This window comes from Triturus cristatus, chromosome 6, assembly GCF_964204655.1.
Source record: "Triturus cristatus chromosome 6, aTriCri1.1, whole genome shotgun sequence".
NCBI classification, from domain to species: domain Eukaryota; kingdom Metazoa; phylum Chordata; class Amphibia; order Caudata; family Salamandridae; genus Triturus; species Triturus cristatus.
In genome coordinates, this window is record NC_140589.1 from 1,366,843,335 (window position 1) to 1,366,855,736 (window position 12,402).

A 12,402-nucleotide genomic window follows, 5' to 3' on the forward strand; every position below is an offset into this window, starting at 1 on the left:
GGAGCTGTACCAGCCATTAGTAGCCCTGAGCCGTCAGAGGAGCTCTCAATGTCCCACTATTCTAATACAGAGAATAGATTCATTCTTTGTCAGAGAATCCCTTTGCCTTGCCCGCTCAATTCAGAGCAAGTGTCCTTCACGCAGCTGTGACACGCACTCTAGCAGTAGGTTTGCAAAGGGGAGAGACACACTGGCGGACGGAAATTGTAATTTTTAACCATGCAGCAAATTAAAGCATGCAAAAGTGTGAATACAATTGGCACTCTTTGTTCCGCCTCTTAAAAAAACAGGACTTTTGGTCAAATGTGTTTAGAAAACATTACCTCTACAAAATGTACGTGTTAGCATCAACACACTGCACAAACATGCGCTGCCTTTTGAAGAATTGGGAGAAAACGTGGCGCACAAAACTCCCGGCTTCAATTGGCTACCCCATTTCATTCTTTGATAAACATCAAGGATATACTTTTTTCTCTAAAGAAGCAAAACCGTATTTGAGCTGAAGGTTGTAGCAAAGCTCACGGCCACTTTAAAAAGATTATTTTCTCTGCACCACACAATTAATGTCACATTCAAGTGACTGAGTTCCTTTCTTATTATTATTTCTCTTTGCTATTCATGGGACTACAATGAGACACTGGCTCATTTCCAATGCAGGACGCATTTGAATAATACATGACATTCTCTGCAGCTAGCATCATAATGTCAGATTTAAAACAAGGTAAGAAGTTTTCTCGGCGCGCGCTGGAAGTGTTCAGCTGTTCATAATCTATAGCGTTAACAATTTATCATCAAACCCGGAGCCTCGCTGCCAACTTATCAAAGTGCCCATTGGATGCATATGATCAGTCCCGAGCATCTGGCGCTCCGCTGTTCCCAACATTAGCGCAGACAACAGAATCAGTGGACTATCGAATGCAATTACAGCGCGCGAGACAGACAATAAAGATTGATAGCGCCTACTCGTCCTATCGCACACGGCGCTAGTGGGGGGTTGAAGCTCTGCCTTTGAGCCGCCTCCGTTTAACAATGATTGAAAATATGCATTTGTGTTGGTAAAACACTGCAGCCCGCACCACTTCATTTGCTGAACACATTATCAAATTAAATGAAAAGTGAACTGCCAGGAGCAGCAGTTACTGCGTATTAGGGACGAATATTTACTTTACGGTGCTCGCAGCCCGCACACAGGCGGGCACATAATGCCTGTTGTCGCCTTTGCGGGTCACAGCGGAGTAGGTTAACATTTTCAAACGGAAAATATTCAATAAAAGCACTCTTGATTTTATTGGTAATCTCTCTCCGAATTGTTGTTTTTTTGTGTTCTAGCAAAACGCAGATGATTGGAATGACTACACAGATTCTAAGGAAGAGTAGGTGAAAAGTGTCAAATGTTTTTTTTCTGTAAAACAGACTTAATCGACGCCCAAATCCAAAATACAGGCTGCTGCTTACTGTACTGTCGTTTCTGTGTGAAATGCTCCTTCCTCAGTAACATGCGTTGACAAAGCAAATAGGTTTAGTCTTGTATCGATCTTCTCTACCCCACTGATGAGACGTGACCGAGTGCTTAAGTTACTTATTTTATGATCACACTGATGTACAATTAAATGCAGCATTGCAGGGAAATTCATCAATTTGCTGTGTTTCACTCACTGTTTAATCTAAAGATTTGGCCCCAGATTTACTCAATGCAAAAACTATTTTGTACTTCTTTGCCTCCCTCTGCGTCATGAGGGTGTTACAAAGGCAGATCAATGCAAACAACCATTGCATTTGATGCAAAGCCCGATCTACTAAGATAGCTAGGATGTGCTCTACATCACAAACTAACATGTACTTGAAGGATGCATAAATAGGACTAAATGGGCTCTTTTAAAAAAAAAATGCATTTGGCATGGCTCACTTCTAAAAAAATTAGGGGCATATTATCAAGACAGGCGATAAAATAATCGCCGCTTTAGCGGCAGAAAACTGCTGCTAAAAAACGGCAATGATTGGCTTGATAATATGCTCTATGGAATTCCAATTGAAGTCCATGTTAGATGTCCTTCACATCTAACATGTGCTTCAATTGGAATTCCATAGAGCATATTATCAAGCCCATTATCGCTGTTTTAGCTGCAGTTTTCTGCCGCTAAAGCGGCAATAATTTTATCACCTGTCTTGATAATATGCCCCTTAGTTGGAAAGGTATACTTACAGTATAAATCTTATGCTACGCATTGCATCTCACTTCTGCACTATGGTGCACAGCTGTGCATTGTGAACATAGCCTTGTCAGAGCTCCAGCACAGGGGATGTCAGTAGAGTACTTGGGACTCAGAACACAGGGCAGGTACCCGAGGCATGGCTCTTAGGATGTACTTCTCCTTCAATTGACTAAAAATAATTACAGGCCACCTTACATTAATCAAATTGGTAAGGGGTACAGCAGCGGGAGCCCTTATGGGATATTGTTGCCTGAAATTACTGGTGAATAGTGATTTGTGGAATCTGTACACATATTGATACTGATGTCCTTCAAACTAGTCACAACAGCACATGATATTTCGAAGTTGAGTTCTGATGTTGGGAGGTACTGTGGGATCCTTACTCCCACTTACGCCATGTAAATAATGATGCAGATCCTGGTGCGTGGCAATTGTCCTAGTTGTTTCTGATGATAGACCTTGACCAATATGACTCACTGTGTAATATCAGATGAGCTTAAACAATATTATTTTTTGATCGACCCAAACCAAACTTGTTTACTTTCAATATCAAGATATGAAGTGGAATGAGTGTTATGTTTGACCATTATTTTCTCTTATGGATGTTGCCTGGACAAACACCCACACAGACACCCACACACACACACACAAACAAACATATTAAATATAATTCACTGAAAAAAACTAACGTTACAGGTAAGTTATAGTTAAGCTCAGATTTCCCTCTGAGTGAAATCTGAGCCTAATAATAATGTACCTGTAATCTTCGACTTTTCAGTGAATTTCTATAACGCCCCTACTTTTTTTTTTTTTTATTAGCCACAAGGTACAAAATATATACATTCAAAAACACAAGTTCCATGTAACTTTAGTTATACATATAAAAGAAGAGAAAAATCCTTCTGATAACAGTTATCAATTTCTTGTGGGAGGTAACATCAGGATTATAGAGCAGAATAAAACAAAAACAAAAAAGTAGTCAAATAGGAAAAATCAAATCAATTCAAATCAGGTCTAGTATCCAAAGGCAAAGTCTACCTTCCCGCTCTTTATTTTATAAACAAGACACTTTTTCCAGTTATCTAAATCCGTCCTACCTCGGATCTTCTGTTAACCCATTGGATCAAAGGTGCCCAGATCTTATATCCTTTCTCCTTAGCTCGCCTCCCCTTGTTCTAATACAAAACCATTTCCTGATTATATATATTCAAGATCCGATGGAACCATGCTGTATACCCAGGGGGTTCGGAATCCTTCCAGGCTGTGGCTATCAGTAGTCTAGCTACCGCCACTGCAATAAATACAAAATATTTTTGAGACGAGGATAGCCCAGCTCGTTTGTCATATCCAAATACCATTAACCTCTTGCGTGCGGGTTTATTTCTCCCGCTGTGCGGGAGAAATAAACGGCGTTCGCGATCACGACGGCTCCCGGCCGTCGTGCACACACGCCTACCGTAATGCACGACGGCCGGGAGCCATCGTGCGCACACAAGGGGTTAATGATGGACTTAAAGTAATCTGCTTGTTCATTGCTTGCAGCCAAAACTTTTACATACCCAGTTTTAAAGAGGTCAAGTTGTTACATGTACAAAACATATGTATAATATCGGCTGTGCTGTATTGGCACCTTGGACAATTATCATTTTCACGTTTCTCCCAGTTAAACAACTTTGCAGGAGTATAATACAAATTGAACAAGGTCTTATAGTGCTGAGCCTTAAGATTTGCAGAGAGGAATATCTTTTTACCTAATTCTAATGACATATCTAGGTCTACCTCGTCATCCCCCAGTTTCTCTGCCCACTTTGTCCCTACTTTTTCCATATCATCGGGGACTGTTTCCATCAAAATATTGTAATAACACCCAATCCTCGCACCCCCACGGTAGTTCATATCCAACACTGGTATTGCCCCAAGTTTAAAGGATCCTGCGGATAGGATTCTCAGACAGTGCCAAATATGAACATACTTAAATTGAGACCTGACATCTATCCCCATTTTCTGAACTAATTCAGGGAAAGTTATGGGTTCCAATTTATCATTATATAAATTAGCAATCGTAATTATGCCAGCCCGTTCCCACCCTCTAGCCATAGCATCAATTATTGCCATTGGAATAGCTGAAGAGCCCCATAAAGGGGTATACCCATTATATTTTGGGATTTTCAATACTCTCGTGACTTTAGTCCACATCTCCCAAGTCGCTTTTAGGCATTTGAACTGGGTCTTTTTATAATAGCTGGGTTCAAGTTGTTTCAAAAACAAACCCGTAGCTTCTTTGCCAATGGCTAATTGATAGATGGAGGGGAGGTCATCCTCTTTCCTGGGCCTACCTAATGTTAGTAAGGTCCCCATCTGTTGTAAAGTTGCAGCCCAATAGTAAAATATCAAATTTAGGGCAGCCCAGCCCCTCAGTCTTGTGAGAGTGCCAATAATCTTAAAGCGTGCCTTGTTTTCTTATAAGGCCATACAAAATTCAAAAACATAGAATACATTTTCTGGACTGCAGCACCCGACAGTTCCAGAGGGATAGAGCGGAGCAGATATAAAATTCTTGGGAACACTTTCATTTTCAACACGTTAATTCTGCCAACTATTGTGAACTGCAGTTTGTCCATTCGTCTTAACTCTCACATCGTCCAGCACTGGGTCTAGATTATTTGACCATATTGCATCCAGATCAGATCCTATCTTAATCCCCAGTTATGGTGCATTTTCAATCCGTCGCTGCTCTTGTATATTATAATGCTTGGTACATATTATCTGTGTTTTACCTTTGTTAAGCAAATATCCTGACCTACTCCCAAATACACCTGCCATCGTCTCAATTTCTTTAATTGCTATCTCTGGTTTCGATGTAGTAATAGCAATATCGTCCGCGTAGGCCCATATCCATTAGTTATTATTGGTTTAATCCTGGGATTTGAGAGCAGTTGTATAATGAAAGGATCTAAGTATATAGCAAAAAGGACTGGGGAGTATGGACAGCCCTGTCTTGTTCCCTGGCTACCTTTATTGCCCCAGATGTATTTCCCCATCACCTGTAGTTTTGCGATAGGGCTATAATACATTGCTTTGGTGGCTGTTATTAATCGATGTCCGAACCCCCGTTCTCCAATCAAATCCCATAGGTATTGCCATGCAACTCGATCAAAAGCCTTCTCGGCATCTAAGATGATCACAGCCATTTCATCCCCATTTGCCTCTGCTATAGCCAATAGCGCAATCACTCGTCTTATGTGATCGGTAGTTCCTCGGCCCGGTATAAAGCCATGCTGCCATGGTGAGACTAGTTTAGCTATGACCCTCTGTAGCCGGTTAGTTAAAACCTTAGAATACATTTTGGCATCGGAATTAATTAGGGCGATAGGACGATATGAGCCGGGCAGCTCCGGTGGTTTCCCTTTCTTAGGAAAGATTACTGTATCGTTTTTTTGCCATGACTTCAGTGGGATTCCTCGACATTGCACATCCAAAAAAAGATCGTGCAATAGTGGAGGTAAATCTTGTTGAAGCAGTTTATAAAGCTCAATTGGAATTTTATCCGGTCCAGAAGCTTTCCCAGAAGACAAGGAATTTATAGCAGTTATTACTACTTCCAGCGTGAATTCTGCTTCCAGTTCTGACTGCATAGCTTCATCTATCTTGTTCTGCGTAGGACCCCAAACCCCAGTAGGAATTTGTGCCAGACCGGTGGGATCTTCTTGATATAATCTTTGATAAAACTGTTCAAAGACCATCATAATTTTTGCAGAGTTGGTCTCACACTGCCCTTGATTATTTTGTATTTTAATTATGTTATTTCCATCTACCCTTTGTCTATTTTGAAGGGCCAATATTCTGCCTGAAGCTTCCCCATATTCGTACATATCTTTCTTATATACTTGATACGCCTGAGCAACTTGGTGCTGGAAAAAGCCATTTATTTCTGATTTCAAGACTGCTATTTGAGTTCTCACCTCATCTACGAGCTATTTCCAAAAGAAGAGGGTTATGATCAGAGAAAAAGTGAGATAATTTGATTATAATGGACAATTGGGGTTTTGGGCATTCGCACTTCTAGTGGTTTTAGAAACTGTTAAGTTTCAGGTACTAATGGTAGGTAGGTGCATCCAGGTAGCCCCTCCTGAGTGCGGGGGTACTGTGTAAACTGAAATCCGCCTATTATCCTTAATCGAGGACAACGTCCCATGGGTGCACTCTTAGAATGATATTAATTGTATTACAACACTTGATGTAAGTTCATTCCGTGTTTATTTTCTTGTTTTCAAAAAGAAATTTTAATTCTTCAATTTTTCATGAGTTTTCTTAATAATCAGCCCAATGCATTTTGGGCTACGCCCTTCGTCAGGGGTCTGTTGCTGTAAATGAGTAAACACACAGCATTTATATACCTTTTCTGTGTTCTTCCTCGAACTTATGAATGTTTAAACACATTGATACCTTTTATCCCTGTCATTACAGAATTTTACCAAGTGTAATCATTGTAAAATCAAAAATCGGAAATGTGTAAGTACTGTTTTAGCGTGGTTCACAACAACATAAAAGAAATACCAGTAAAAAAAACGTGATTTGAACAGGCGTGTGTGCCGTAAAGACAGTGATTTAAAAAACATGTACATTGAGAATTGCAATCAGACCATTGTGTGCCCATTTCTATATTTCCCGGTGATGCAATCCAACGTGTGCAATTGGAAACAAACAATAGAGTATAGTGATTCAAAACTGAGGTTACCGGAAGTTATAGTTGTGTAGAAACACAACTGTATTTCAAAGAGTTTGCCATGCGTTTTAAATCAACCTGTGAATCGATATACAAAAATCATTGTTACATGTCGTTCCCAGAACGGGGTGACTGGATGGTGTACATACTACGAGTATGAGGATGGTTAAATCAACTTACGTATCCATCAATACTTGGCCCGTAGGTCCCACATTAGAAGAAACAAGCTTGAAGATGACTGTCAAAAAGAAACGTAAACTTTAAGTATCGATGTCTATTACCTTGCAAGCCGGTCGTAAACGAACTTCTCTTGTGAAAAAACGCTTACCCGGTGTTTACGCGTGGAGGTTTCTCCATTCTGACATTCGTTACATCGGGACCAGACGCCCTATTTGCGTTCGCGGGTTTTTTATCTACTTACGCGAGTTTGTAACCCGTGACTGATAGAGAACGACAACAGACTATATGTCATATGTGATAGAAAGAAAGATCCGCGTTGTAGTAAACAAATGAAATTACGAAACCTTACAAGGTGCACATCACCCTTCAGTGCTGACAAATTAAGAGTTGATAGCTACAAAATACGCTGAAGATGCTGCAAAATAAAAAACGGTAATATCATAATTCTGTAACGGATATTCCGAATCTGATGTGTGGTGCGTAATATGCTGTCAGCGGTTATACATGACAAAAAAGAATATATCCAAGAATATTACAAATGCTGCACGATTTCATACTAATAAAGCATGCTAGACTGATTTTTGACAGTTTAAAGGACTTTCAGAAAAAAGGTTGTTTTTAGTATTATATGAAACAATTCAGGTCAAAACGTTCATTGAGTCCTTTTGGATGAACTGAGCTCAAAAAGTTGATCCAGTGTACTTCCCTCCGCAGGAGGTGTTGTGTATTGTCTCTTCCAGGAAGAATTTTGGTTTGTTCCAAAACTAAAAAACGTACTTGACTGGGGTTATGATTGTGTGAATTGAAATGTACCGCTAAAGGTGATTTAGGGTTCTTTGTACGAATATTACTTTTATGTTCTGTCAAACGTGTCTTTATCTTTCGTTCCGTTTTTCCCACGTAGATCAATCCACATGGGCACTTTATCATGTAAATCAGGTTGCAACTGTCACAAGTGGCCGTGACCCTCAGTTTTATCGGTGTACCTTTGTGAGGATGTAGGAATTGGGTTCCCTTGATAATTGCATTGCAGTTGCCACAATTGTGGCACGGCAAAGTTCCCTTATATGTACGGTCAAGACGGTCCTCCTTTTGATTTAAGATTTCTTTGATATTCCGCCTGCATGAGTAAGCGAATATTGGAGGTCTTGAAAAAATTCCTCTGAAGTCTTCTTCCAACGTTAACAATGGCCAGTGGTTTAATATGATTCTTTTGATGTTTTGACTTTTTGTAGAAAATTTAGATACAAATACCATTCTGTTTTCCTCTTTGATTGTTTTACCTTGTGTTAGTAGTGTTTCTCTTTTGAGTTTCTCTGCTTTGTTTACCGAATCCTGTAGAATTTTGTCAGGGTACTCTCTCTCCCGAAATTTGTTAACCATGTTTGACATGCTTTCCTTAAATAGTTTCTCCGATGATGAAATTCTTTTCAAACGTAACAGTTGAGAAAATGGAAGGTGGTGTTTTAATGATGGTTGATGGAAGCTTTTGAAGTGTAGTAAGTTGTTTCTGTCAGTAAGTTTAGTATATATTGTGGTGTTCAGTATGCCATCTTTATTACAAATCTTTACATCAAGGAAGGTTATTTCTTCTTTGTGTATGGTAACCAATCCTGTCATTTACTCCATTGAGTTTTTCTATCGCCATTTCCAACGATGTTTCAGATCCTTTCCATAAGATAAAAATATCATCGATGTACCTTTTGTACATAATCAGATTCTCTCTACCCATTCGTCTTCACACAGAGGGCCCGATTCACAGAACTAACTTAAGACAAAATCCTAAACTTACTACCATTTTGGTATTCACAGAAGGCACTTACTCATTTTGGTATTCACAGAAGGCACTTACTCATTTCGGTATTCACAGAAGTTAGGAGTCCTAACTTTAGGACTCCTAAATGCCTTCTGTGAATACCGAAAGTCTTAAAATTAGGATTTTTCTCAGTTTAGTAGTAGTATAGTTAGGACTCCTAACTTTAGGACTCCTAAATGCCTTCTGTGAATACCGAAAGTCTTAAAATTCGGATTTTTCTCAATTTAGTAGTCCTAAGTTTAGGACTCCTAACTTTAGGACTCCTAAATGCCTTCTGTGAATACCGAAAGCCTTAAAATTAGGATTTTTCTCGGTTTAGTAGTCCTAAGTTTAGACTTAGGACTACTAAATTGAGAAAAATCCTAATTGTAAGACTTTCGGTATTCACAGAAGGCATTTAGGAGTCCTAAAGTTAGGAGTCCTAACTATACTACTACTAAACTGAGAGAAATCCTAATTTTAAGACTTTCGGTATTCACAGAAGGCATTTAGGAGTCCTAAAGTTAGGACTCCTAACTTCTGTGAATACCGAAATGAGTAAGTGCCTTCTGTGAATACCAAAATGAGTAAGTGCCTTCTGTGAATACCAAAATGGTAGTAAGTTTAGGATTTTGTCTTAAGTTAGTTCTGTGAATCGGGCCCAGAATGTTATCCAGTTCAAACCGGTACATAAAGATATTTGCATATGCTGGTGCTGCACAATTTCCCATTGAAGTGACTGAGGCTTGGATAAAATATTCATCTTGCCACTTGAAGTAACTGTGGTAAAGGGAAAAGTGAAGAAGGTCCATTAAGAACACGTTTAGGTCGTGGTCCTTATCAGTCAATGTCAAAAAAGATTCCACTGCTTCCAGCCTAAGGTTATGGGGGATGGATGTGTACAATGATTTAACGTCAATTGTACATAAGATCATTTCTTTGGTGTATTCGGCTTTGTGATCTTCTAAAATATTCAAAAAGCTGGTGGTGTCTTTGATGTAAGTTGACATGGATTGAACAATGGGTTGTAAGTATTTATCTAAGTATTTTCCGATGGGTTCATGTATAGTGTTTATGGTTGAAACTATTAGTCTGCATGGTGGTTTTGTAGGTTAATGGTCGCAGCTCACTGGAAGCTCACTGCTGGAGTTCTCTGTGGCACTGGGAAAGCAAGGGAGGCAGGTAGATCCCAGGAGGCAGGTAAAGTTCCATTTCACCCCCCTGTATCACAAATTTGATTACTGTTAGTAATGTTGAAGGTGGGAGCTCAATGGATGCTCATTCTGGTACTGGGAGAACAGGGTAGGCAGGCAAACCCCAGAAAGCGGGTAATGGTGCACAACAGCCAGCCCCTATGTATCACAACTATGTTAGTAATTTTGATGGGAGGGACTCAAAGGAAGCCCACTCAGGCACTGGGAGAGCAGGGGAGGCAGGCAGTCCCCAGGAGGCAGGTATGGTTGCACAACAGCCTCATCTATATCCAGTGGCGGCTGGTGGATTTTGAAAGTAGTGGGGCAAAAAATGGTACCCTAGTCTAACGAGCGAGCGAGCCAGCGAAGTGAGCATGCCCAAACTGGAAAAAAGAGGGTGCGGAGGGGGTATCCCCTGTAAGAACATTTAGCAAAAAATTGATTCAAATGGTGGCTTTTTACACCACATATTTACTGCAAATTGTTGCAAAAACGGGATCCAAATATAGCATTTTAAAGCACAAGTGTGAAGAAAGCATTAGAAACATATCAAAAATGTGCCCGATCCTCTAACTGGTCTGCGTGCAAAATTACCCCCAAGTCAAGCACACACAACCAATGAAATCAGGCCCTCTAACTGTTTTCTACCTGTTACACATCTCTGCCTCTTTACTGTATTCGTTGATGAAGTCATAAAGGCTCACACCATTGGTAACACCGTACATTGCAAATACTGTAAAAATTAGATGGCGAAAGCGATCCATCCCAGGATTGCAGTTCATCCTTGATTTTTTAAGATTAGCCGGACAAACAGAAATTATATTTCGGCAAACTGTGTTTAGTTTGTAAAATATAGAATTTATATACTATAAATCAATCATAAATACACTGGATTGTGAGACGTTGGGCCAGCCGCTGTGTAGTGCCAACTGCCAACATGCCCCAAAACATACCAGGGCCAAGCTACTATGCAGTCATGACGATTTAAAAATGAATAAAAAGTATTCACGTATTATACTGCTTGACAGTTGAGAATGCATCACGAGTGAGCAAGTTAGCGTGAGGAGGCAATAGTAGGTGCCGAGGGGGCTAACCAGTTAACCCAGGGGCATAACAAAGGCCCCTGTGGAGCGGGGGGAGCCCAGGCGTACCCATACTGAAGAGGCCCCTTGCACAATCAGATAAGAAAGGCCCCATCAGCCGCTACTGGTATGACTGAGCCTGTGTGGCTAAAAACCCTGCAAAATGACTACAAAAACAGTAAACCTCAAAATCCTACCACACAAAATGGAAATGATTCTAAACACAGTCTGTTCTTTAGCTAAATATCATGTTAACAAATTGTTGGTGTTCAGTTCGAAAGGCAGCTATGAACCCAGTAGTCAGAGGACCAGTGAAGTGAGCACAGTCACAGGTGTAGAGACCTAAATTGGTTTGAAGGTGATAATGGAATAGATGCAGGAAGGGAGCCACACAACATCTCTCTGGGGGTACCACAGTTCAGGGCCCATTTCCCAGACTGGCTGTTTAGAGCAGTTGTTCTTGTTAATGGTTTGCATGCGGCTAGGCCCTCTCAGGAATGGCTCACTTAGCAAACGAAGGAATTGGATGGTCCCCAGAACAATACCAGTGGTTATGATCCATTCAAGCACTCCATCCATCACCTGGTTTGTTCTTCGTACTCGCCCTTTCATAGGTGGCACTGTAGTTGACATGACAAGTGCAAATATAAGACAGAAGCCACTCTGTCCCTTTGACCCAGGATGCACATCAGAGATGAGACCCCAGGAGGCCAGCACCCAACGGGGGTTGTTTGTGTTCCTGTTCAAAGGGACAAGTCTTGACAGTACGAGGTGGGATGTTCCTTTTGACATGCAATATCTGTAAGGGTGTGATAATTATGGCACAGTTAGGATTACCGATCCCTGTGTAAAGCCGTGTTTGCGCAGAAGTTGGAGTTTACCCCTAGCTTCCAATCAGGGCAGTACCAGTTAAACACAGTGATCTTGTTTCTTCATGTGTGTTAGATTATAACAGGATTATAAATCCTGGTCCATAAGTCATCTGTCGAACATGTCAGTGGGAAGTACCCCTTTACCAGGCAGCAGTTCCCAACATTTCATCAGCCATCCAGATGAAGTGGATCGTGAAAAGCTCTGTGCATGGAGATAGTGCAGACAGAGCTTAGAGTTATCACATAGTTTCCCTCGCTTAGTTACTAGCAAGCTGTTCATGTTCTGTTTTTTGCACAGCAGAGAAGGATATAGTAAAATGATTCAAAGTCTTTTCTCTTTC